At 50.9% G+C, this 22,866-nt stretch overlaps 1 long non-coding RNA gene across 5 annotated transcripts; it reads right to left on the bottom strand.

The window, feature by feature from the left end:
- Nucleotides 1–329: 329 nt before the first annotated feature.
- On the bottom strand, nucleotides 330–7,898 carry LOC135319329 (uncharacterized). Of its 5 annotated transcripts, none has more exons than XR_010377843.1 (4): nucleotides 7,641–7,898; nucleotides 6,019–6,251; nucleotides 3,721–3,886; nucleotides 330–2,894 (listed from the first exon to the last, which is right to left on the bottom strand). It is a non-coding gene; the product is annotated as an uncharacterized LOC135319329 (long non-coding RNA). The 5 variants fall into 5 exon arrangements; XR_010377842.1 differs by having other exon boundaries at nucleotides 330–3,508; nucleotides 3,786–3,886; XR_010377840.1 differs by having other exon boundaries at nucleotides 330–3,886.
- Between the last annotated feature and the right edge of the window lie 14,968 nt (nucleotides 7,899–22,866).

The raw sequence follows: 22,866 nt of genomic DNA, 5'->3' as shown, positions 1-22,866 counted from the left end.
ACACTTGCTGCTGGTCACAGTCTGTGCTGTGTTCTCTTCCAGGACAAGGGGTGCACTCTGACCCCTGCCCCGCCCCCACCAGCGGTGGCAGAAGCGGCGGACAGGCAGGTGAGCTGGGGCCTGAGACCGTGCCCACAGATCAGTGCCCCAGAGGCCGCTGGTGACTAGAGGGGCCACGGGGCAGAAGGCAGCATGGGATGGGAGGAGGAGGAAGGTTCAGGATAAGGAGATGAAAGGGGGAATGGATAGCACTGTGAGGACCTCGGCCATGAAAGGGAAGAGAAATCACAGTGACAGCTGGAGCGGTGTCGGCGTTAAAAGCTGCGGGCTGTTTTTTTTAATTTTATTAATTACCAATATATATTGACAGATTTCTTATTTTATTAAAGATTATGTTCCATGTCATATAACAGGATAGAGTATGTTATTATTTATTAAATAATACATAATAGAAGATATACTAGCATATTATCTTCTGTTTATTTATTAGCAGATAGTATATAATACATATGTAGGTGTTTATATACATAATATCTAATTCATGCATCTATATAATATATAACCCATAACAAATAATGTAAGATTATGATTAATATATAATATAACAAGATTACATAACAATAATGATGTAATATTACCCATTGTATGTCTTGGTTCATGACACATTCTCATCTTAGGTGCCTGTCAGAGGTATTTATGTATTAAAATTAATATTATAAGACACAGTTATGAACCTATCACCCAGCATCTTAACAGGAATATTGACAGTGACATACTGTGTCCTCTTTCCCTATCCTGCTCTTGGCCTCTTCTCACAGGAAGTAACCAGCATCCTGAATCCTGGCTTACCCTTGCCTTGTGTTACTTTCACACACACAACATTTAAGATCAGTTAAAACTAATGAACTGCAGATACATGCAATGAAGTGGATGAATCACACACTCCATGTTAAATTGAAAAAGTAAGCCCTAGAAGGTAGCCGATAGTGTGCTATGCTTTTAACTGTGTATATATATGTCAACTAAACTCACTGAATTAAGAACAACTACAGCTAGAGTCCAGGTGGGAGAGGGACAGATAAAAGGTGAGGTGAGCAGATTTGCTGCATGTGAGCGAGTTCCTTTCCAGTGACATGTCATTCTCTCTGAAGCAGGAGGCAAGGCCATCTGCCGGGAGTCAGGGAAGAGACAGAGGGAAGGTTAGAGGTGTGCAGAGAGCAGAGAATGTTGATGCCACTGAGTGATAAGTGGGGAAATGTGCTCACTAGTGAAATCCTGGAGGATTGCCTGGCAGCGGCAACAAGGTGGGCATTGATTTGTAGCCTTGGAAATCTGTGCTGGGAGAGCCTGCTGCCTGCAGGCTCAGAAAAAGTAGAGCTGGGTGAACCGAGATGGAAGTCGGCCTGGTGAGGAACTGAAAAGGTCAAGGCTCAAGGGGGTTTTGTCTGTCATAAAGAGAGTGCTGACTGTGGATGCAGAGCTGGAAGGTGGGGAAGTGGAAGTAAGAGGAACGTGGACAGGCAGGAAAGCAGAGGAGTCAGCGCATGATGCCCCAGTGAGGGTGAAGGAGGGCCAGGGAGGCTGGTGGAGAAGCAGCTGGATGGCTAGAGATGGGCACTTAAAGGAGAGAGGCTGGACCTGGGGTGGAGACACGCCCGGGTATGAGCCCGGGGGTAGGGTGAATGGGGGGTGGCTGGCTCAGGCTGACGGAGAAGAAGACCCTAGAATGACCATACTGGGTGGTAGAAGGAGAATGAACTTTGACGTCTTGATGGTAGGAGGCGAGGCAATACAGAGCTGGTGGTCCAGGTGCTCCTGACTGAGGCAGATGAACAGGGAGGCCAGGGTGGCAGGCACTGCTAGGAAAGGATCTGGGTTTTCCATGTGCTCCCACGAGGGGAGGAGCAATCATCTGAAGGTGGAAAGTGAGCACAAGGAGGCCAACCCAGGCTCCTTGTCAAACGGGGGGTGTGAAGGTGCAAAGCGTCAACTCCAGAGATGGTGGCCCAGGAAGCAGGGACCACGGGTGAAGTGAGGGGGCACTCAGAGAAGAGAGGGAGAAGAGTCTTCTGGGTGTAGGGGGAAGAGAGGCCCCAGGACAAAGGAGCACAGAGGCACAGTGATGAGGATGGACTGGCTCTATGGTGACACTGCAGGGATGGCTGGATCTTTGTCCTGAGGGCTTAGGTTGGGGGGACTACTGGCCTCATGAGGACCCCCCTCTCAGCAGCCTGGACAGAGGCTCTCGCTCCTGAGAGCTGTGTGGCCACCACTGTTCCCGGAGGGGCTCTGCCTCCATCTTCTCTTATCAGACTTTCCTGCCCAGCCCCCGACCGCCAGCGAGGGAGCCTGGGCCTCGCAGCTGTTTGCCGTGGAGGGACACAGGCTCCTCGGAGGAGCAGGCGGATCTCACTTTGCTCCGTAACCCAGGGCCTAGCAAAGCGCCAGCCCATGTGTGGGCCACGTAGGGGCTCGGATACTTACTATACTAACTCAAAGCAGTAGAATTGCAGAGCTGGAGGAAGTGACCACTGAGCTCACAGAGTTCACTGCCCACACCCCCATTCTACAGATGAGGAATCAGAGACCAAGCAGTGAAGCAGCCTTGGCCAAGGTCACGCTGCTCGTAAATGCTGGCCTGTGTCGGGCATGCCAAGTGATGAGCTGCAGTGAAGGGGCTGAGAGGGGTCTCTGGGGCCAGAGAGCTCGGGTTCAAGTCCCAGCTCTGCCATTTATTAGCCGTGTGATTAATGAATGTCCTTACCTTTAAAGTGGAACTCATAGTGGTGCCAACTCATTGGGTTGTCATGAACACAGCATTCCTGGAACAGCAGGACAGAGTTCTGTAAGGGTTTGCTGTTGCTTTGGTTACGATTATTATCACCAAGTGAACCCTGAAATGAAGAACAAAGGCAGCAAGAATTTTTATTTTAAAGGATTTTCAAATCCTCTGATGAATGCTTCATTTCATCTATTCAAGTTTGCATTTGACCCTTATTAACAACTACACAATGGATGACTTTTGAGGCAATCTTGCTTCATGTCTTTAATTCTCACTAACGACACAGGCTATTTAACAGGCAGCAGTTTGTTTTCCAGGAAGAGGGACAAAAAGTTAAAAATGACTCGGTGCCTCTCGGTCCCCAGTGAGTTGGTTGTGACCTGTCAACCCAGCTTTGGGGAAGTGCCCGCTCCCCCTGGGCCCACTGAGCTGCCCCGCGCCTCCAAGGGGTGCCGTACCCCCACATGAATCCAGTCTCTTGGTTCCTATCTTTGCTTCAGATCCCTCAAGGACTGCCCATGCCCCAGGGCCCCATCTGCCCCACCAGCCTTGGCTGCTGGACTCCAGGACACTATCCTGGGTCTCAACCATCCCCTGTTCCTATGACCGCCCCACTACTCTACATTTTGTCCTTCAAGTGTGGGCTTCTGTGGCTCGCCACACAGCAGGCGTCTCCCCGTCCTCCACCGTGGGTAACTGCATCGTCCTGCACAGTGCCTAGCGAACCTGTGTGGAGGCAGGAAGAATACAGAACAACAGGTGCTCAGAGGGGCTGCCTTTCCCACTGCAGGGTCCCTAGAGAGCTTTCTCCCAGCTGGTTATTCACAGGCGCTGAAGCTGTGGAATCTCGATCTCACCAATTTAAAGGGCATCATCACTAATTACAAAAGCAATCATTTCTTCAGTAGCAAAAAGAGAAAAGACTTTGTGTTCCCCACCTCCAACTTTTTTCCTCCACCTTCAGATGTTTCTCATCTCTGGGCAAGGGTAGAATGCAACTCACAGAATATTATTTTCAATGTCTTTTCCCACTCTGAAGATTGCTTTCACAGAACCGATGAAGGCTAGAATGGTTTAGCTTCCCTGGACTGAGGATTCAGAGGCCTGGGAGGAAGGGGGGTGGGGGAAATGAGATAACTCAGCAATATTGAACCTAACAGAGACATTAAAAGTTTCTATTCTAAACAGAAAGGAAGCAGGATGCTATAGAAACAGGAAAACCGTAGTTGGAAATGCAATAACGAGTTGCAAGAGAATAAACATAAAGATGTAAAAATGAAAAAGGACATCAAAATAAAAAAAGTTGGGAATGGGAGAGGGGAGCAAGAAAATATAGATTTTTTTCTTTCTTTTTTTTCTTCGTTATTCTTAGGATGTGTTGGAGCCTACGTGATTATCAGTCTAAAGGAAATAGATATACTAATGGGCTGATATATTTGAAGAATAAGGTAACCACAAATCAAAAGCATACAATAGAGTCGCAAAAAAACCAAAAAGAAACAAACTCAAAATAGCTTAAAGACTTAAATATTAGACACGACACTATAAACTTCTCACAAGAAAACATAGGCAAAACATTATTTGACATACATCTCAGCAATGTTTTCGTAGGGCAATCTAAGCAACCCAAGCAACAGAAATAAGAGCCAAAATAAATAAATGAGACCTAATTAAACTTATAAACTTTTGCACAGCAATAGAAACCATAAGTAAAACTGAAAGACAACCTATGGAATGGGAGAAAGTACTTGCAAAAGATGAGACTGACCATGGCTTAATTTCTAGACTATATAAATAGTTCATACAACTTAATAAGAAAAAAATAAACAACCAAATCCAAAAATAGGCAGAACAACTAAACAAGCATTTCTCCAATGAAGACACACAGATGGCCAATAGGCATATAAAAAATGCCTAATATCGTTCAATTATCAGAGAAATGCAGCTCAAAACTACAATGTTATCATCTCACACCAGTCAGAATGGCCATCATTCAAAAGTCCTCAAACCATAAATACCGGAGAGGCTGTGGAGAAAAGGAAAACCTCCTACATTGTTGGTGGGAATGTAGTTTGGTGCAGCCACTGTGGAAAACAGTATGGAGATTCCTCAAAAGACAAAAAAAAAAAAAAAAAAAAGACTTGTCACCTAATCCAGCAATCCCACTCCTGGGCATATATCCAGAGGGAACCTTCATTCCAAAAGATACCTGCACCCCAATTTTCACAGGAGCACTGTTTACAATGGCCAAGACATAGAAGCAACCTAAACATTCACTGACAGATGACTGGATAAAGATGTGGTATTTAGATATAACAGAATATTACTCAGTCATAACAAAGAAGGAAATAAGGCCATTTACAGCAACATGGATGGAACTGGAGATTATCTCACTAAGTGAAATAAGTCAGACAAAGACAAGTATCATATGATATCACTTATAAGTGGAATTTTTAATAAAAATGATACAAATGAACTTATGTATAAAACAAAAACAGACTCACAGACTTATAAAAAAACTTAGGAGTTTGGGATTAACAGATACAAATTACTATATGTAAAACAGACAAACAACAAGGATTCACTGTAGAACACAGGGAAGAATATTCAGTATCTTGCAACCTATAATGGAAAAGAACCTGAAAAAGAATAGACTATGTATATGTACAACTGAATCACTATGCTGCATACCTGAAACTAACAAAACAGCTGTATAACTGAAACTAACAAAACATTGTAAATCAATCACATTTCAATTTAAAAAAAATTGATAAGCTCTAAATACCTTTATTCGAAGAAAATCTTGAACTCTTCCCTCTTACAAAATTTAAAATGGGTAGCTTGAGCAGGACCAAATTATACTGGATGGGCAGTTACATATCTTCTCCAGCACGTGGCCCATGCTACACACACAGCGTGTTTTCCTACAGGTAAGAACAGCCCTGACTTCACAGCGAGGAACTCTTTCTGGGACAAGGGACTCTGTGGCAGTGGCCTCCTTGTCACCGCTCCATCTCACCAGGAGGCCAGGGTTTTCAGAGGGGAGGGGACATAGAGCTCATACACTTCAAACTGATTTCCCGAAAAAACTATGGAAAAACCAAATTCACCTGCAGTGTAGGAAACATGAGCAGGGCCCCTAAGCAGACCGACAAGCCCAAAGTAAGATGGCCCGATGTTCAGATCGGAACCAGAACAAAGACCACCTGGCCCCAGTTAAATGACCACCACCTCACCTGCAATGAACTGCTCGTACTCAATGTCAGGGATGTTTCTGTTGAGACTTGGGAGATCAAAGGAGTCGGACCAGGGATCGGGGCTCTGCCAGTGGTAGAGGTGGCCCCAAGGGAATAGCACCAGTACCGGCTCCTCCATCTTCAGCAGGATCTTCAGGAGGAAGGCAATGTGGATGCAGACGTTCCTACGGAGGTTGAAGCCCTCTGGAGGGTTGAAGTCACACAGAAAGTACCTGGCAGGGAGCAAAGGAGAGCGGGTCTTCAGGGCCAGGCCTCTGCACAGGAATCCCGGCTTAGATAGAACAGATACAACGGGAATCCCTGCACAGCCCATGGCCTAGACTCCAGACACATTCAGCAGCTTCTGGTTTGTAAAGTGGAGGCACTGCCCACCCATCTCCATGTGGCCAATTACTTCAAGTCCGGGAGCAGTTGCGGAAGACATCTTGGCATCCGTCTAACACCACTAAGCACCTGACTAGCATCTGAGCACCCGTTCTCCAGGGGCTCTCAAACTTCTTGTTCTACAGAACCCTATACACTCTTAACAATTACTGAGAATTCCAAAAGGCTGCTATTTATGTGAGTTAAATCTATCAATATTTCCTGTGTTAGAAGTTAAATAAGAAGTTAGAAAAAGTGTATGAATTCACTTAAAAATATTAACAATCTACTGTATGTTACCACTAATACTCTTAAACAAAATATAATTCTATTTTTCAAAAGAAAAATCATTAGTGAGAAGAATAGCAGTGATTTTAATTTCTGCAAATCTCTTTTGGACTGGTGAGAGCTGAATTCTCCTATCTGCCTCTGCATTCCCTCTTTTGTGATATCACAGGCCAGGTTTTCCCTGGAAAACCCCGCAGGAACTCGGGAGAGCAAGAGTGTGCAAAAGGCAGGTGACCTCCCGGCGTTTCTATGAAAATGGTCTTGCACCTCAGGGGCCTTGGATACACTTTTATAACTGCTGCCCTATCCAAGGCGAGACTCTTCTACACAAGAGCCAGGCAAGGGTCCTGGATTCTGTAATGAGTTACCGCCACCACACCCCTCCCTTCACTGTGTGTTTCTCACAACCTCCATTACTGCAGATGAGGATGTAATCCTCAACTGGGGCCTCTAATCCCAGAAGACTGCTAACTTCAAGAGGGAGGTTCCCATCTACCATCCCTACACCCCGCATAGTTTATTTTGAGTCAAGCCCTAGATAACTGCTTATCGGCACTGACCCTTGTGTCTTATTCCTGGGGTTGACTGAAGGAACCAACATCTGGATGGAACTGAAATTTCCCTGCAGATAAACAAGGCTGATAAGCCACCCCATTCCAACATCTGATTCTGGGGCTCTTCAAAACCCGGGTAAGGCCCCGCTTCATCTAAGATGGGTCCTCCGCCTGCCCTTCCCGGGGGGTTCAGGGAGGCCGCGGCCACCAAGGGCGACCCAGACTCGCGGCCCCAGCCCCAGGGCCTGAGGGGGAGGAAAGCTTGAGGCTGTGCCCAAGCCCTGCCCCGCCCCACCCCAACACGCTCCCCGGCACCACAGCCCTCCCGGGCCACCGCCCCAACCCCGATCCCACCCCGGTTCATGTCCGCCGGCCCCGCCGACCGCGCGGACGTACGTTTACCGTCTGTGGGACGCCGCCCCAGACAGGATGTCGGCCGCCGACTGACCAGGCCAGAACTAGTCGCCCGGCCGAGCAAGCCGCCATCCCCAGCAGCAAGCACCGCCATGGTCCCGGGCAGCTGCACACTTCCGGAGCCCGCTACCCGCCCCAGAAGCGCACGCCGGCCCGCGCGGAGCGTGGCGCCTGTAACCATGGCAACTCCGCGGGGCCCTCCACTAGCGCTTCCGTCGTGCGTCTTCCCGAGTCTAGTTGTGCGAGGGCAGAACTCGCGGAGCCAATGGGAGCCAGGGCGCGGCCAGGACGGGGGTGGGGGGAGGCTTATGGGACAGCTGGGCGGGGCCGGGGAGGGAGGGGCCGCGCCGAAGTCCTGACCTGCAGGTGGCGGCGGCCGGAGGCTGGGGCGTTGCTGCCACCAGTGGGCGGGGCAGCGGGGCAGCGGGGAAGCGGGGCGGGGGCACCCTCACCTGTCCGTGTGTGGGGATCAGCCTGGGCTCCGCGGCCTCCGCTTACACCGGACGTGGACCCAGGCTACCGGTGGGCAAGATAGAGGACTGAGCCCAGGCACGCACGGCTGGCCAGGTAGGGCACCTGAAGTGCAGATCCGCCAGGCCCGCTGCCGGCCTTGAATGCGCGCTGCTAGGCAGTTTCCAAGAAGACGGGATCTGTCATAAGAGGGGAGGTAGGGCTTGGGTGCCAGATGTCGGGTTGGGTGCAGTCTCACAGGAGAGCCACGGTGAGAGGGCGCAGAGCGGCCCCTGTGTTGGCGGGGCTAAGAGTTTGGGGTATAGGGTCGGGGTGGTGTGTGCCTTTCTCTGTGGTCTCCTCAGTCCAGAGCAAGGGGCTCTGCTTCCCCCCTCCCCTCACTGCACTCCCTGCCTTCCCCAGCACTACCTGGGGTGTGGTCATGTCGGGGCAGGGAAGGCCCAGGGAAGGGGCTTATTCAGGGGCAGGGGCCACTCTGCAGGGATGCTGGACCTGACAGCAATGCAGTGCTTCGGAACTCCCCTGGGCTGGGTTTCTAACCAGTGGGATGGAAGGGCCTTTCCTTCCTGGGGTGCAGTTTGGGGAACTAGATAGGTCATGAATGTCAGCCCTGAAAATGGAGGCTGCGCTACATCCATTGTTGGAGAGAAAAATCAGGCCCTTCCAGCCCAGGTGACTCAGAAAGTCAGTCAGCAATGTTCGGGGTCCCCAGTTTAGGCTTTCAATTAGAGCTGAGCTGCTCAAGAGGCCAGATCCCTGTCCGTGGCTCCAGGAGTAGGCTTTCTGCTGGGGGACAGGATCCTCACAAACACCTGTGTCTTTGTGGGTCACTCCCCTCTGACAAGCTGGGAGGCAGGGTGCAGCTGTGAGAAATCGTGTTTCCATGAGGAGAGGGCCACCAAGTGGTGGGGGCACAGGAGACAGTGAGAAAGAGTCCCGCAGCCTTTCTGGAATCAAAAAACTGGCAAATGTGAAAAAGTGCATAATTTGTTTTATTGAACAGGCTGCTTATGTACGTTTGGAGGGCCAGGTTCAAGGACTCTGCATCCCTCCAGGACAATAGCCTCAAGAGAAGAACAGACAGAGCAGGAAGAGATGTGGGGTTTCTCCCAGGAATGAGGCAGAACAGGGATTTCTGCAGATTTGCAAGGAGACCCCTACCGCTGAGCACGGGGTTACAACCCCACGTGACCCCTGTCGTGTTTGGCTTGGGCTCTGGGTCTGGCCTGATCATGTATTCTTCCAGCTGAGTTCCAGAAATTCAGAGGGTAGACTTAGAGAGGCTGCGTTTGGAACCCGGTGTGGAGACTGAGGGTCCTTTATCCTGAGTCCCCTCAGCCTAATCACTGTAGCTGAGTTCCAACACCACCCAGGCCCCCAGGGTGGCCGTGGAGGGAGAGCAAGCCTGGCAGGTGACCCAGGGGTCCCACTGCTGTGCTCCTCCCTTATCTTTGTTCCCTTTCACCCCGGAAGGTGTGATTGTCTCATGTCCTGGTGACAAGCCATCTCTCTTCTCTGTCAGGTGGGATCCCCACCCCCGCTCAGCCTTCTTTCTGCATGGATGCTGAAGGACCAGGCTCACTTGAAGTTCTGAGTTTGAGCAGTAAGGTGGAAACAAAGAAACCAATGGAAACAAAGAAACAAGTCATTGTGGCAAACCTCCCCAACATAGAGAAGCTGCCCTGAGTGGAAGGGAGGGTGTGGGCATGCCCATTTGTTTCGTGTCTCCCAGTGCTCTTCGCTTTCTTATTGCAGACCTGCATGGTTACAACAAAATGATCTGCAAAACTGAAAATATTTACTCTCTGGCTTTTACAGAAAAGGCTGACCAGCCTCTGGTTCCCGTACCGGTCAACTGATTGGAGTACCTTTCCAGTTTGGAAACATCTGGGCAGGCCCGGGTTTGCAAAATTCTTTAAGAGTAGTTATGGAGTTTTGCTTCTAAACATTTTTATAGCTGTATACTTCTGAGCTGAGGTTGTGCTGTGTAATTCTGAGCCGGGATTTTCTCAAACTGTTTCTTATTTCTTATACCGGACACCCCTAAATTCCAAGGGGAATGGGATGTTAAGGAAGCCATGGAGTTTAGGAAAAAGATACAGATTTCATTTCCATTTAAGCATCGATGTATCTCCATCCTAGGCAGTATCGGTTCTGTGGTATTGATAGGGGAACTAAATAGCAACCAAATTTATAGAAAATAGTGGGTCATTGGGTACACAAGTTCTTCTTTTCAACATTTTTGTAGTGTTTGCAGTTTAAGATGACCGTTCCTGAGAAACAGGCAGGCTCTTAGAATGAAATAGCCTTTTCCCTGAACCATACTCAATTTTTATTTCGTAGACAGCAGGAAGGGCAATCACACATCCAACACTTGGGGACCTCAAAGATAAAATGTAACTTTCTGAGAGCACACTCCCCCCTTCTCCCTCTGCTCTTTTCACTGTCCCATTGTCCCTGAAGGCTCTTTCGTATCTTCTGCTCATGACTCCAGTAACTCTTCCTTCTCGTCCCTCAGCTGGTAAGTTTACTTTTCTACTTTGACCAAGCAAACTGAAGCCAACAGAAGAGAACTTTCACCAGCAACTCCCAGCATATCCGCTCGCCTTCTGATGTCTGTGACCACACTCTCGCTGCCCTACCTCTTATTACAGGTGACATCGAAAGTCAGATCATCCAAAAGTCACCAGGGGGCCCATCCATACAATCTTCTCTGGGCTGTCACTCCCACATCCATCCTCTCTGTCACTACCTCATCTATTTTGTTCTCCTGCTAGTTGGCTCCTATCAGTATATAAAAGTCCATCCTCTTAAAAGAAACAAACAGCACTCCTTGACTCTAATTGGCCCCCACCAATTGCCACCCCATGTCTTTGCAGCAAATCTTTAATGAGTAGTTTAAACTCACTGTCTGCATATTCTCTTGAGCCATTCCCTTTTGCAACCACTCTGGCTTTTCCCCTGATCCCTCGCTCTATGGAAACTGCTCTGTCAAGGCCATCAGTGACCCCACGTTGCTAAATATAGTGGTCAGTTTTTAGTCTTCATCATGCGTGGCCCTTTGGCAGCACTTGACCCAGCTCTTCCATTTCTCCTCCCCCGTGTTCCTGCTTCACTTGACCTCCAGCCCATCGCTCTGCTTTCGATCCACTGGCTGGTCTTTTGCCAACGTCTCCTCTTTTTTCCAAATGTTTACTGCGAATGTGCCTCGGAGTTGGGTCCTGGGTCTCTCCTCTATCTCACTGCTATACTTTTGGTGGAAGCAACCAGACTTGGAAATTGACATGCCATCAATTTCTCGATTTGTCCAAAACTCCCTGATTGGCCTTTTCCATTTGGAACTCTCTCCCTGATACTCATATTCTTTTTCTTTCATTCATCTTGCTTTCACATTCATACATATGTTCTACTGTGTAAATTACTTTTCCAAACTTTGAATCAGTCCATACATATCATGTGAAATGCTCAGATCTCCATTATTTCCACTAAGATGCTTATTCTACCTTAGAACCTTTCTGCATTTCTGTATTTATGTCAATAATGTGAATGGTATTTCTACAAGCCTCATAGTTAAACAGTGTGTTTGTTTGGGGCTATTATCTAACATGAAATAATGATACATCAACATAGTCCTTTTTCTTTTAATTTTATGTAACACCAAGATGAGGTTTTTGCACTGAATACTGTTTTATTGAAATTTTACCTACGTTATGGACAGTCAGTTTATGTGAAAGCCCTCATTTCTCCCCTTTTCTGATATATTTACCATTTGGCTAATATAACATATAACTTGGCATGAAATAAAATTCCAAATCCATTCACATAATAAAATTAATACATTTAAATTATATTTTTTAAAGTTAAAGAGAAAGAAAAAAAAAACCCCAGACTCCTCTACCTATTAGGCATTTCTGTGGCAATATCTAATAGACTCCTTAATCATGACATTGAGGAACTGAGCTGATTCCAGCCCCTTTCCACCTGCTCAGCCCCATCTTGTCCATCCCCTGTGGATCGAGAGGACGTCCATCCCATTTTCCAGGTCCAGATGTTGGAACCATGTTCTTTCTCTCTCTTTCTCTTACACACACACACACAGCAAATCCAGGTTGTTAGAAAATTCTGGCTACTCTGAATTCATTAACCACCTACTCCCTGTTCCCCATCGTCCTAGGAGCCACCTTCAGCCCCTGTTGGACACCAAATAGCCTACTTCTTCCATCTTTGCTTTTCTACAATCTCATCCACACAGGGTCAGAGGGAGCCTATAAAAGCATACATTGAGGGGGTGGGTGTAGCTCAGTGATACAGTGCATGCTTAGCATGCATGAGATCCTGGGTTCAAACCACAGCACCTTCACTAAAATAAATAAATTAACCTCCTCCCAAGAAAACCCAAAACAAAAGCATATATTGGACATCACCCATCCCATCAAAACTCACTAAAAGGGTCACCATTCCATTAGGAGCCAAAGCCGTCCCAAAGTCTTCCAGGACCCGGCCTGCTCTGCCTCTCCACCCAAACTCTCCCCATCACTCTGGGGGCCTCTGGCTCCGGCTCTTCCTTCTTCCTCCGGATCTATTCTGCTTCAAGTTCATTACTCCTTGAGATCTGCCAGGATTGCCTTATTCCCTCCTGCCTGCCTCCCACCCCACCACCATCACCTGAGTTTGCTCATATCACTCTTATTTTTCCCCAAGCCCTTGCTACCCCAACATGTTGCCTGTTTTCTCTGCTAAAACTCTGAGCCCCCAGTGATGGGGAGTCGTGTCTATTTTGTTGACTAATAAAGCCCAAGAGCCTTGGGAACGGGTATAGTTACTAGATTCCCATAAGTAGTAGGAGCTTATACAGATTTACTGAATGAATGCAGAGGTCCTGGTCCAATCCGATGGAGCACTTCTGTGTCCTGCTCAAAGAATAACTCTCCTTTCCTCCTGAGAGGGGGTGACCACTTCCTTGGTGATCAAAGGCAAGACCGATTTTCTTTATGCTGTTAATCTTAGGCAGGGAGACTGGGGGATCTTCATTTATATTTTAAAATTTGATTCACTCTGCAGTTTGTCTCCTGTCTATGTATCCTTTTGAGAAACCATTTATGAGTGATCATTCTTCCTTCAGATTGAACAGGATCCTGGGGGAAGTACCAAGCCTGTCCCATCGGCCATCCTGGGTGTCATGTCCTGTGACCCAGTGGATGCTCAGCACGTAAGTGAACCAACAGGAGTGAGTGAAGAGATGGGATCATCTCATTATTGTGGTGGCTGCACTCTGTCCGATGCCTTGAGATTGGGGGAAGGATTTACAACTGCGGAGGCGAGATGTCAGGTCCTCTGTGCTCTTCCTGTGTGCCCTGGCCTTACCCATTCCCCCAGCCCCCTCTGGGCAGCCAAGCCCAGGAGCTGGGCCACCAGCGATTGTGCTGATCAATAATCCACCTCACCCAAAGTCCGGGGGTAGGAGCGGCCAGCACAACTGGTTGTAGACTCTGAAGTCAGGTCCTTGGAGGCATTCCTCACTGAACAATGTTTTGGACCTTTTATTTTTCTCTATAGCCTCGAGCTGAAGAAAGAGTTTTCCTTAGATACATGAAAGGTGAGGACACCTACTATCCCCATGGAGCCAAGGTGGGGCTGGGAGTCTGCTGTTTGTACAGCCGGTGGGCTCGTGTTGCTTTGGGCATCCCTGTGCCTGAATTCCTGCAGTACACTCGGTGGTAAGAACGGGGGTGCCTGGCAGGGAGGGAAGCGGGTCGGGAGACTACACAGCTGGGGAGACGTTAACCTGGGGTGAGCGGGAGCCGGCTGATGCATGGAATCTCGGTGCAGGGAACCCTCCAAACTCAGAGAGGTTCCCACTCCCGCAGGGTCCCTTTGATCAGGGTGCTAGGCTGTCAGCACAGCAGGGTCCCTGTGAGGATCATGGTGCCTTCAGGCAGTGGGAAGTGAGGGGTCCAGTGGCACTTAAATTAACTGTGCACCCAAAGCCAACCCCCGTCTCTTTCAGCCTGTTTCATAATCTGCAAAACTGGAAAGATGTTAACCATCCCGCAGGTTTGTTGATGGGCTGGGACACACTAGACAGCCAGGAGCTGGAATTCCTCTGTGCCCTGATTGTTATCCTTTCTTCACACTATTTACTCTCACAAGCTCAGTCTCTCTGTCTCTCTCTCATTCACTTGTAACTTTCTCTCCTGCTCTGGTTTCATTTGATTCCCACCCTCCTCCCAATCCCCAGATGAGTGAAATTAATTTCTGTGTGTCAGTTCCAAATTCCCGGGAAAGATGCTCTGTCACCTCTGCATTGGTTGTCCAACCCATCAGTTGCAGTCAGAGGAGTGAGTCCCTCTGTGACCAGAGGAGGGGCTCTGCCCAGCCCCCCAGCCACCACTGTGGGAGCACATAGCTCTCCGAGGGGGAGGTACTGGCTGTGACTTGGTGTCACTAAGTGTGAATTTATGTCTCCTCTTGCCCCACCTTCATCCTCCTAAACAAAGATGAAAATTAAACACTCCCGAGATTTGTGTCATGGAACACTCAGGGTGGGGGCTAAGAGGGCTGGATTCCCTGCTGAGTGTAAGGGGCTACAGTGACTCCCCAACGAGAGCCTGTAAAGGAAACAGCACCGGCCCCACCGGACACTTAGGGTGCTGAGTCTGCGTGACATTGAGCCAGGCTTCTGACCACAGCTCAGGGGTCTGGTCCGACCGGTTAGTCTTTGAAACCAACCAGCTTTGGATTCCTCAATCCCTCCCTGAGGTTTTACCTGAACCACGAGCTTCTGTATCTCTGGAGACAGATGATGAGGACCCTTCACGTAAGGCATTTGCACAGCCCTGTGCGGGAATTTGTGCTGCACGGTCTGCCCGGCGAGCTGACCGAAGTTCGTATTTTACTGATCTTAGAAATAGTCTGGTTTCCTGATGCACTGTTTCACTGAACAAGCAACAGAAGCCACCTCTGGCTGATAAAAGCAAAAAAGGGACTTAATGAAAAGATACTGGGAGGGTGCATGGAGTGGCCCAGACCAGAGCCGACCCGGGGGCCGTAGGAGATGTTGGGGAGCCCCAGGCACCAGGCTGCGCAGGGTGCTACCGGGCCCCCTGCTGCCCCAGCAGGGACCCCCCCTCCTCCTGACACTCCACCTCACTGCAGGTTCATGTCCCGGCAGGGCCAGGTCACACTGAAGCCACCAGCACACACCTCAATGGGGGAGTTGGCCCCGTCTCAGCTGAGGGCGTGCCTGGTGTGGGGAGACGCCCAGTTAGAGGAAGGCTGTTCCCCTACTGTTCCGAGTTAACGCGCAAGTCAGTGCCCATCACTCAGGAGAGCCGGGCTGGTAGGACCTCATTGTGGTGACTAGGCCGTCTGAGTTCACGTATTACTTTTTAGGTTGGAAGGCCCAAGAGGGAGAAAAAGTGGAGGTTCTAGTACTTATTTTATATTTCCCATGTACCAGGTGCGGTAAGCAAGCCACTTCAGACAAGGCCCATAACAACCACATTAATAGGCCACGGAGAAAGTCATGCAGTCAGGCCTCTGCAGCCCCGAAACCCGTGTCCTCATCAGTTCCATAGTTACCAGTGGAAGTTGTAGGGATTTATGGGACTGTGTGCTCCTGTGGGGGCTGGGATGTGTGTGTTTAAATCCACATCTTCAGAAACTCGGCTAGAACAACAGCCACTGATTGTCTGCATGGAGGCAGAGGAGGGGAGGCTTCCAGCCTCTGGTCCAGCTCGTGTGGAGCTCAGAAGTTGCTTCTTCTGTCCTGAAAACAACACCACAGCTGAGGGAGCTGCAAACCCACTGCTCTTCTTAGATCCACAAGAAAACTGAGGTGGAAAGCTACTCCCAACACAGAGAGGCAGCCGGGCAGGCTTGGAGAGTCACAGCTCCCAGGGCAGAACCCGCTTTTGTAAGAACCCCGGGGGCAGGCAGATTTAACAGGTCCCTGAGGCCAGCTGGAGGCTCAGCGTGGGGAAGTCCGAGTGTGACAACTCCAGGGGGCCAGTCAGAGGGGCCCCCTGCTCTTTTTCATGCATTTTACCTCCAGGACCGTATCCTGTTCTCAGAGTGAAGATCATAGGAAAACTCCTCATGGTTCCTGCCAGGAAAGGAAAAAATAGCTCTATTGAAATACACCCAGAATATTCTCTTCCATTGTGGGGGGTTGTGTTTTGTTTTGTTTTTTTTTTTTTTGAGAAATTATTTTACCAGAGCCTAACCTACCTGGGGGAAGGGAAATACCTTCTGTGTCACCCAAATTGGGGTGGGGGAAAGAGACACACTTGTGGAGGTCACAGCTCAGGGCACAGGCTCAATGAGAACTAATCACAGGACTACAGATGCCCTGCTCTGTCCCGCTCCCCCAACACCTTACCTCCATGTCATTAGGGCCCCTGTGTAATAACAGGAATAAAATTAAAAGAAGTAAATGTCTCAGGAGTGTCTAGGGAAAACCCTAAGGCAGCGGGGAGATGAAAACAAGGACACACGGGTGGCTTTAGCCTCTCGCACGAATAGCTGTAGCAAACTACACACAGCCCAGCCCCAGTAGATAAACAGAAAACCTCACAGAAGAAACTATTTATTTTGGTTCTCTTACCCAGTGCATTCCATGGTGCATCCTCGCCTAGAATTGAGTGGAAGCAAGTCCATCTCAGAAGGGACATACCTGAAGAGAAATGGCTTTCCAGACTCTGAAGGGCAGAGAAAGCACCAGCCTGGGTTAGAGAAAGGTGAGGGGTGGGGTAGGGGGTGGGCTGCCTTCTTCCCCAAATAAGGAACCTTCCTGAGGCCAGCACAGTGGGAGGGAGGGCCATAGGGTGGAAGCAGCCAGACTTCTTCCTGAGAAGTGATAGGATGCCTCCAAGGGACCATTCAGGTGCCCAAACTGTGTCCTGATAGTGGGAGCCAGTCGGTCTGCCTCAGAGCCCAGGACTGAGGTGGGTGCACAGCAGGCCGGTCTTACTTGGTCAGATCCATTTCACTTCTCCGAAGCCCTGTGTAAAACATGAAGCGTGGACGACCTGGTGAGCACAGCTCTGCCCTCAAGACCGGTTTCAACTCCTCTCTTCCCAGAGAACAGCATCTCTGAGCCCGTCCTGGGTGACCTCACAGAGATCACCCTAGTGGCCCAGGCTAGTGACCGGGAACATGTACCTTCCTGCAGCCAACCCCAGACGTCCACTGATGCATCATATACTGGCAAAGATGTGAGTTCCTGTGCATTGGTCTAACAGCAGAGACTGCCACAGGCCCAAGAGGTGGTGTGTGGGACAAGCAGGGGTGCAGGAGTGTACGCAGTGCAAAGGTGTAAGTGGTGGCAGGGGTGCAGGGGCTGTGGAGGGTGCAGGCAGTTCAGGGGATGCGGGGGTGCAGACAGTGCAGAAGTGCAGAGAGTGGCAGGGGTGCAGAGGTACAGGGAGTGTAGGGGTGCAGGAAGGTGCTCAGGCACGTGGCCAGGATCAGAAGGCAAGTGCACATCCTCGCAGTCAGCCTGACCCCCGGAGATTAGTGCAATGGTCTGGGGCGGCGGAGGGGGCGGCGGCGGCGGCGGCGGCGGTGGGTGGGAGGCTGCCCGGGCAAGCCGGTCGATTTCTTCTCTTCCCTGCAGCCTGGCCTGGGGGGGCGTTGGCCGCCGGAGATTCGCCAGATGTTGGACTCCAGGTAAGCTTGCTCCTGGGTGGTGGGGCGGTTAGGTCAGGGGGCGGTGGCAGCGTCAGGGGGGCGGAGCGGGGCTGCCCCTGGCGAACTGATGGAATAGTTGCCTTCTCCCGGCTGCCAGGCCTGGGAGCGGCCTCTGCTGCCCCAGGTCGCCGCACACACCTGTCCCACTCAGCTTGCTGAGTGGGGAGTGGAGGCGGTGTCGTTAAGGTGCAGGGCCCACGGGGGTAGGGGGGCTGCCACGCGGAAGCCGGTCAATTCGCTCCGCTCTCCCCCGCGGCGGAGCCAGGGGCGGCTTCTGCTGCCGTAGAGGCGGGACGCCGGTCTCCAGGTGAGCTTGGTCCTGGGAGGCGGCGGCGGCAGCGGCGGCGGCTGGAGTTTGGGGTCCGTTCCAAGCAGCTGCTCGATTTCTTCTCTCCCCCGCGGCCTGGCCTGGGGGCGACCTCTGCCGCAGGAGATTTGCCTGAGGTCCGACTCCAGGTGAGCTTGCTCCTGGGAGATGGGTGCGGTGCAGTCAGGGGGCTGGGAAGGTGGTGGCTGCGGGGATAGGGAGGCTGCCCCGGGGGAGCTTGAGGATTAGCTCCCATGTCTGTGCCTCGTGGCCTGCAGGCGGCCTCTGCTGCGCCAGGTCCCGGGACAACCCTTTCCCACTTTGCCTGCTGGGGGCGGGAGGCGGGGTAGTCAGGGTGCACGGGTGGCGGGGGTCGGGGGCCTGCAGCGGGGGAGCGGGCCCATTTGCTCCCATCTTCCCCGCGGCTTGTCCTGGGGGCAGTGTCTCTTGCCCTGGGTTAAGAGACACGTGTATCCTAGTCGGCCTGGCCCCGGGAGGCGGGCGTGTTACTTTGGGGGTGGTGGCAGCAGCGGCAGGTTTTCCCATGGAGCCGGTCCATTTGCTCCCATTTCTCCCCATGGTTTGCCCTGGGGGCGGTCCCTGTTGTCCCTAGTTCGCCGGACGTCCATCTCCAGGTCAGCCTGCTCCCTAGAGGCGGCCACCGTGAGGTCAGGGGGCAGGAGCGGTGGCTGCTGCGGGGGTAGGGGGCTGCCTTGGGGAGCTGGTGGATTGGCTCCCGTCTCCCCGATGACCTGGTGTGGGAGTGGCCTCTCCTGCCTCAGATCACCAGACACACCTGTCCCATTTAGCCTGCTGGGGGAGGGGCGCCCTGGGCGGTGCCTTTAAGGTGTGGGGGAGGCGACGGCAAGGGTAGAGGACCTGCAGCGCGGAGCCTGTCAATTTGCTCTCCTCTTCCCCACGGCCAAACCTGGGGGCGTACTCTACTGCCCAAGAAGCCGGATGCCCGTCTTCAGGTCAGCTTGCTCCTGGGAGGCGGGCGCGATGCTGTCGAGGGGCAGAGGCAGCTGCGACGGCCGGCTGCCCCGCCTAATGGGGCCACTTCTTCTCCTCTCCCCTGACCTGGCCTGGGGACGGCCTCTCCCGCCCAAGATTAGCCTGAAACCCCACACCCGGTCAGGTTCCTCCTGGGAGGTGGGCGCGGTGACATCAGGGGTTGGAGAGGAGGGGGGCCTGCCCATGGCGGGCTGGAGGATAAGCTCCCATCTCTCTGGAGGCCTGACGTGGGGGTGGCCTCTGCTGCCCCTCATTCCCGGGTCACCCTTCTCCAGGACATATTGCCCCGGGGGTGCTGTAGGTTGCGGGGGCGGCGGGTTGTTGGCGGGGGTATGGAGCTTGCCGCTTGGGAGCTGGTGGTTTAGATCCCATTTCCCCCGCAGCTTGGCCTGGGGGCAGCCTCTGTTGCCCCAGGTCGCAAAGCACTGTTTCCCTGACAGCTTAACCACTGGAAGTGGGCAGGATGTGCTGAGGGGGCGGAGGCAGCCGCCAAGGCAGCGACGGAGGGGGCTGTCCCTGGCCAGCCGGTCAATTTGTTCCCATCTCAACATTTGCTGCCCCAGTTTCGCAGGACGCCCTTCTCCAGTTTATCCTTCTCCTGGGAGGTGGGCTCAGTGCATGCAGCCCAAGGTCTGGGCTCTCCCCTGGGGAGGGGCAGAACTCTGTTCTTCTCCTTTGTCTTTATTCTTCAGCGAAGTGGTTACTGGCCCCAATTCTTAATTCTGAGAAAGTGTAGCCTGTGTTACGGAGGAGCTGCTGGACAGTGAGGTTTCTGGGTGGGTTTTCACATCAGCTGATGCCCCAGGCAGGCAGGAAATCTATTACTTAGAGCTTCTTAGTCTGGAGTTGGGGGATGGCCCCGCCATCCTCACCATGCTTTTTAAAAATGTGTTACTCCCCTCTTTTTCCTAGGTGACATTTTAGGTTATTGGGTCCCAGAATGCTGGCACACTCATCCCTGTTCTCAAACATCTTTTAAACTTGGGTGAAGTGATAAGTTGGGGAAGAAGATGATTTACTGAAAGGTAAGAATACTTAAATTTGCATTAAAGCTACATTCTGTCAATCTTTCTCAAATGATTTTTCTCTGATTCTAAATCCATGACCTAGTGAATATTGTACTCCTGTGTAAATCATTGATCTTCACATCACATTTGTTGAGTGGTCAACGAGATTTGTTAATTAGATTATTCCTGAAAGGAAAAGCTCAGGCTTTTGAGAATTCCTTGTCTGATGTCACCCAGGCAGTCACAGTGGAAGACAGAGCTGATATAAAAATCCCTCACCTGCCTGAACTGCAAAGCTTCTGGGATTACTGATCCCTGAAATGCAGGTGACTCTTGATGATAATCTGGGGGATGGTTTACATGATCAGATTCTTCCAGTCCTGTAAATGGGTTCTGTGGCCCCAGCCCCGGGAGAGCTGGTCCTAAGGGCCTTATCGTGAGGGGTGGGATGGGAAGGCAAGGTCTAAGAGCTGGCATCACTGTGATTCCACACTCGCTAAACACAGACCCCAGAGCCTAATTGTTGTCAGGTTCTGTTCTGGATTTGAGAGTGTGTTCAGACATGATTCTTGCCCTTCAGGAGTCACTGCCTGGGTGGAAGTAACCTTTACATAAATCGGGGGAGGATGACAATTAAGTAGATGGGCTGTTATGATTCTCAGTGTGCCCAGGCTCGCTCTTCCAGGCACTCGTGGGACTAACGAGAGTCATGTTATTCACTCATACACTGATTTATTACCCTTGAATTGATCATTTGTCCCACAGTAAGTGAAACAAGCGATGAGGAACCTGAGTTTTGTCCCCTTTCCTAGAACTGATTGTATCTGTCAGTCAGGCGCCCTGCGTATGCATTGTGAAATGGTGGTATTTCTTGCCCAATGGGACTGCACTGTCAGTTCTGAGAATCAGGGGAGACACGTGGGTAGGACAGCACACTGACACACATGGCACCCCCCACCCTGTGAGACAGCATTGTCGATGCTCAGGTGACCCGATGTAGACCGCGGTGCTAAACCTGAGCATGTTTAGGGATCTTGGTGGCTATGAAAATACTGACTGCCTGTCCCTACTTCTGGAGACTCTGAGGGTGTGCACCCCAGAATCCTGCATTTTAAGAAGCACTTTAACTAATTCTGATGAAGATGATCTGAGTGTCCCACTGAGAAACACTGCTGTGCGATGCACCAGTATTGAGGATTCTCAGGAAGCGATGTCTTTTCAGGATGGTCCAAGGGCCCTCACGAGACTTTTGCCTTGGGTGTAATTGTATGTGTTCGAAAGTGATGTCTCTCACTTCCAGTGCTTGTCAGCATGCTCTGTGCAGGGATTTGCTCTCAGTAGATATCAAAAACTGTGAGTCTTCAGGTCACCGAGCTAGAGTGTGAGCGATCTTTTATTTTGGTTTTCTTTATTGCGATGCAGAGTCTCCCGAGAAGAGATTCAGACTGAACAGCTTTGTGTCAGACTTTGGAAGACTGCTGGTGCCCAAGGGGTTCTCTGGCAGCACAGTGACGAATCTAGGTCCCTCTTTCACTGCTACGTCAATGAAGTGGACCGCTTGGACAAGGCCAAAGCTGGTATCCGAACCATAGCCCTTGACATTGATGTTCGGCTCCAGGAAGCCATCAGATGCAGCAGGTGGCCAGAGGAGGAGCCGAACGGGCTCATGAAATGTGACACCCCCAGCTTCATCAACACGGGCCAGAACTCTTCCTTTGGGGAAATGATCTGATTTTGGAACCACCGATTGTTCTAGAAAATAAGCCAGTTGCCCAGACCTCACACAAAGACTTGAATTGGAAATGTGCTTTGTCAAGTGTTTTTCTGAAGATGTGAAGTCTGTCTTTTTATGGCAGGAATTCCCCTTTCACAAAATTGTATGTGTTTGTGTCTGAGAGAGAGAAATGGAGACAGACAGAAAGACGGAGACAGAAGAGAGCCCCTCAGAAGAGAGCTAGTTATGGTGAGTTTTTGTGCCTTAGTAAACATTTGGGGTTTTGGGGGGAACAAAGTATTTACACTGTCTCATTCTCCTCGTTGGAAACCTTGGCCCCGTCCTCAGCGTCAGCGGCCTTGAACGGGGGTTCCCATGGTGCGTTTCATCTGGCGCTGCCACTTCCACGCTCTGCCTTTAGCACGTTGCTTTGCCTCCCAGGGCTGCCACCCTTTAAACTGTAAGGTGCAGAGTCTGGAGTAGATGATCCATCCCAGCTCTGCTGTTTTGCAAATTTCTGATTTCGTATTCGGATGAGGCTGGGATACACCCAGAGCAGTATAAACCAGGCCCTACCTCCTGTCTCTTGCTGGGGCATCCTTCAGGTCTGTGCCTTCTACTCAAGGCTTTACTGAGCCCAGCTTTTGTCAGGAGCCCAAGTGCCTACCGGGATGGCAGGAGGCCTGTCTCTCGTGGTCACGGTGGCTGACATTTCTATTGGTTGTGCTGAAACAGCTCTTCTGAGATCCTCCGGCCACCCTTGCTCCAACCTGAGGACAGCCCTACCGTTCCTTTCCTAGGAGGAGGATCAATCCGTGGTGCATTTTATGACAATCCTGTCCCCAGGAATGCACGGAAGGTTATCAGCTGAGTGAGGGGAAATGCCTCTGTGTCTCTGTGTCCCTGCATCTCGGTCTGCTCACAGTGCCCTGCCACCGGCTACTGAACAAGAAAAGTGCTATACACCATGCTGTGTGTTTTGCAGATGTGTAGGTGATGGTCTTG

This window comes from Camelus dromedarius, chromosome 25, assembly GCF_036321535.1.
Source record: "Camelus dromedarius isolate mCamDro1 chromosome 25, mCamDro1.pat, whole genome shotgun sequence".
In the NCBI taxonomy this organism is placed as follows: domain Eukaryota; kingdom Metazoa; phylum Chordata; class Mammalia; order Artiodactyla; family Camelidae; genus Camelus; species Camelus dromedarius.
Note: the sequence above shows the minus strand (reverse complement) of the source record. Positions and strands in the feature narration are given on the sequence as shown.